Genomic DNA, 5,000 nt, shown 5'->3' with positions numbered 1-5,000 from the left:
GCTAAGAGGATTGAAAAGAGGCAGCCTGGCGTGATTTGATGTGTCAAGGAGAGAGAGAGAGAGAGAGAGAGAGAGAGAGAGAGAGAGAGAGACGATTGGAGAGAGAGAGAGAGAGAGAGAGAGAGAGAGAGAGAGAGAGAGAGAGAGAGGGAGGGGATAAATTAAATTTTGTTTTAAATTCATAGAATAAAAACTAAAATTATGAACACTCCCAAGGTCATTTATCTGAATTAATCGAAAATAATTGTCCTCTAAGCACACGGAGAATTAAAAATAACTGGCCAATATACAACAATTGGATTCCAATAACCCTATATTAGTTCAAATTAATAAACAACGATTAATCCCCTACGTTAAAAAAATTGCTCTCTTTATTTCCACTGGGAAATCAACTCTTAACTGAATTCAGTGGATAAAATGAATAAAAAAAAAAATTCACGAGTCCTCAACCAAAGCTCTGAAACATTTTTCGTCGAATGATTTACCGACAGCGGCAACTTTTACGGTACGGTAGCCTGAACAGACTGATTCACCGACACCCCCCCCCCCCCCCCCTCCCCCCCCCCCCCACCCCGCCCCCGTCCACCTTCGCCCAACACGCACACACACAGACAGGCACACACACGAAATAACTGGAACGAAGTTTTTGTCTTGTTTCATTTCATCAATTCGGACTTTCCAGCTTTTTTTTTTTTGCAGTTCCATTTCGGTGGGGAAATGGAGGCGGAAAAGAAGTGCTGAATATAAAAAATAAACGCAATCAATCTCGGTTCACTCTGGCATTTGCGGCAACAATTTGTGGAGGTTTATGGCAACAATTTGTGGAACTCCACAGCAACATTTTGTAGGGGTTTAAGGCGCCAATTTGTGGAACTCTACGGTAACAATTTGTGAAACTCTACGGCAACAATTTGTAGGGGTTTAAGCGAGGGTTTAAGGCAACAATTTGTGGCGGTTTGTGGCAACAATTTGTGGAAGTTGACGGCAATAATGTGGATGTTTACGGCAACAATTTGCAGAGGTTTACAGCACTAATGTGGAGGGTTTCTTTGTCTTTTAAAGAATATAAACTGGATCACCTGAAGAAAAGCGACCCCAACACACGCTGGGGTCGCTTTTCTTCAGGTGGAAAATATTGGGGTCGCTTTTCTTAAGGTGAGGAATTAACAGGGGTTACAGTAAGGCCGTGGCGGGACGGCGCTTCGCGCCTTATCCGCATATTTAAAGATTCTTGGCAAGCTCGGTATGTATTGGCAAGAGGTAATGTTGCGTTGCGCTCGCTAGCCACAGGGGTTACAGTAGGTTTGATTATTTTTGTACTGAAATTGCAAGACAATACGCTTTTAATTAACTATAGATTGTCTAAATTTGTGTTTTTAACAAATGTTTAATAAAGTAGTTTTAAATGAATATATATCTTTTTTTCTCTTTTTTTTCTATAATATTGTGAGCTAAAGTGGGTCACCTTGAAGATTGGAGACACCAACAAGCAGGGGTCGTTTATCTTCAGGTGGAAAATATTGGGGTCGTTTTTCTTCAGGAGGAAAATATTGGGGTCGATTTTCTTCAGGAGAGGTATCAGGGGACGCTAATCTTCAGGTGATCCTATAAACTTACCGTATGTGGTTGGCTTGACCCTGCTTCTTTCTGAAATTCAAAGGACTGCTGTGCGTAGGTCGTCAGAGAACTACCCGATTTAATTGTACTCATCTGTAGAAGGGGGGGGGGGGGGGGAAAGTTCACCTTAATCAAGTTGAACAAGGCTGTAGACTACTTTTCATTACTACATGAATTCTTGACAATCAATGCGCATGTTTTCTCATCATCATCATCATCATCATCATCATCATCATCATCATCATCATTATTATCATTATTATTATTATTATTATTATTATTATTATTATTATTATTATTATTATTATTATTCACAAGTAAGCCCCTATTTGGAACTAGCCTAAAGGGGCCACTGAATTGAAATCCAAGCTTACAAAGAATATTATGGTGCTTTTACGAGTTTTCAACAGCAGAGCAGTCTAGTGTGTTGTAACCACACATTTTCGGCACATTCTCGAATTAGCGTGGGAAGAAACGTTAAGTGAAACCATCTAGCACAACAGCCTTGTTAAAACTTCACTTAGCTTGTTGACTTAAGAGTTAATACGATTCACGGCTTGGTAGATAAATCTGTACACACGAAATGGATGGGAAATGGGTCCCAAGCTCGGATATACAGGGAGGGTTTGAAAGGTGACACAGGAGGAAACCCTCAAAGCAGTTTCTCCACGAAATAATAATTGTTAGGAAAGTGTGGATAGCAAGATGGAAGAAAGACATGAATGATGGTATAGCAAATGGAATGAAAGGGGTTGCAACTAGGTGCCGAAAGGACGCTGCAAAGAACCAATAATAATGCCTACAGTGCACCCCGTGAGGTGCATTGACGGCACTACACCTCTACTTCTCTCTACAGTTTCGCGTTAATCTCCGTTTCAACAAGATTTCTTTAGTATGCTCACGTCGCAGGGTTCCCGTTTTCTATGTCTTTCTACGATTACTGTACTCTATTGAACTGTTATTGTCCTAACAACTGGAAAGCAAATAAAAAAGAGTTCACGAAATGAAAACCGCTCACTTTGAACGGTATTGTGCGGGGCAGGGTCATTGATGAAAAGAGAGAGAGAGAGAGAAGAGAGAGAGAGAGAGAGAGAGAGAGAGAGAGAGAGAGAGATGCATGACCTATGCCTCTAACAGTAACCACTGGAGAAGTTGCATTGCGGGAATGTAACGACTGAAATCAGTCAAAAATTATAAGTTTGGAGGCTAAATTAGCTAAAAGGATTAGTTTTAAATAGTAAGATGCTTCTTGGGTAAAAAGGGCATCCCACACCTGAGGTTACATTACTCTGTCTGATCCTCTCTTGTGTAAGACATAACATTTCAAACCTTCAACCAATAGAGAGTTAATTACTTCACGAGGCTATGGTTATATAATCCTAACTCACATTAACCAAAGTCCATGTCACGCAATAAAACAAAAAGCTTGTTACAATCCCGATAAGCCTTCTTTTTAAAACTAAGTTTATCCATTAAAAATAATCTTAAATACACATTGGATTAAAAAATCTATTCAAATAATGAAAACCCCTTGAGAACTTTAGTGGCATCACTGACTCACGACCACTGCAATGTATTTAGAATTTATGAAAATTTGTGGATAATGGTAATGACTAAGTCTCCTATATATATACTTGGTTAGTACTTCCATAAAAAAAAGCCACATATGTAATCAATAATTATAATGTTAGTTAAGTTGGGGGTGGGGGGGGGAGGGGTTCAGGCAGAATAAAAATACTCCTCTCGTATGGTAAAATATAAAGAACACCTCCAAATGAATTTTTACCAATTGTTTAAACAAATACAGATAATGTAACAAAATGCGGTCTCTTCAGTTTCATAAGTTAACCTTGTCCATTTATTGTCATTATATATATTTCAGTAGATGAAACCTATTCTACACAGAACAAGAACACATTGCTCATACACTTTAAATTCAAGCTACCAAAGAATGTTAGTTTCAACCTCCCACTGCAGACCCCACACTGCAGCAGTAACTGATCATGATGCAGAGCCAGAGATTTTTCATCACCCTGAGGGAGGCTCGAACCCATGACATCTGAACGGCATGCCACGACGCTAGCCACCATATCAGTAGACCATTTCACACTTATTTAAATACTACTAATGCATTACGCATAACTTTTTTTCTTTAATACTGTACTTTTCTACATACATTAGCATTAAATTATTGGCAAACACTTCGACTCTTCCAGTAATGTGTAATTATCCTATTACTGGGTAAATACTATGCAAGTACAATCATATGGCAATTAATTCATGAGGGTGATAGGTCACCTGGTCAGCCTCGTTACTGCATCCTACATTAGGTTACGTGTTTTGAGGTTATATTATGTACTAATTACTGCCAAAGTAACGGTTTTCCCAGGTTCTTGTTCCCACTGGTTTTTAGTTAGCAACGCAATACATTTTATTTGAATCTCAGGTGTATCCGACATATGGCACCATTAAGTTTTGCAGTATAAACCTGATTTTCTTCTTCCCTGCCAAAAAGCCACAGTGCCCACTCGAGACTTCCATAATAGTTAGACAGTGATAGGGGTAGATTAGTTTGAGGGGAAGTTGTGGAAAAACTGGTTTGCTATAAAAAACCATCAATTATTTACTAAAATGAATGAAAAATAAAATCCTGGATGTATTCCCATGCTCAAGTGTTACTGGTAAAATTTTCAAGGGTTTAAAGGGAGACCAATACACAGTTCTAGGTGCCATAGGTTAGGTTAGGATGTAGCCCTGTGATTACCCATGCAATTTTCCGAGGTTTCTCAGATGTTTTGAACACAGCCTACCCCACACTGCTTTTGGCAACTTTCATTTGTCATAAGTGTTCCACTGTGGTCAACCATAACCTTATATATACTATATATGTGAAAACATGGAAGTGTGGCTCACCACATTTAAGGTCAACAAACGCATAGGCCTAAAACATTTTCAAGAATATAAGATTCAGGCGTCTGGATCAAAATCACTTTCCTACATCATCACATCACATTTGTTTGGCCTAGCTATTCATTCAAGAAACTATAAACTATAACTTAACAAATAAAAGAGGGGCTACTAAAGACCGGAATGAAGGAAGATAGCAGAGCCTTCACAAATCAACAGGTGATAAAACAGCCGCTTCTGCAGTTAGGCCTAATATAAAAAATATCAGGTGATAAGGCACCCTCTACGGTTAGGCCTATTATACAAATAGGCCCCCCAGTGACAAAAGGCCCCTATCACCTATATCGTTCATTTTGCATACAAATGCCGAGAGAGAGAATATAGCACAGACCTTGGGCTAGACAGACACGTCGAGACCACTGCTGGAACTTTGGAAGTTGGAACAAAGGTCTTATTAATGACCCGTTTTCTTTCCA

Source organism: Macrobrachium nipponense, chromosome 20 (genome assembly GCF_015104395.2).
Source record: "Macrobrachium nipponense isolate FS-2020 chromosome 20, ASM1510439v2, whole genome shotgun sequence".
NCBI lineage: Eukaryota > Metazoa > Arthropoda > Malacostraca > Decapoda > Palaemonidae > Macrobrachium > Macrobrachium nipponense.
Note: the sequence above shows the minus strand (reverse complement) of the source record.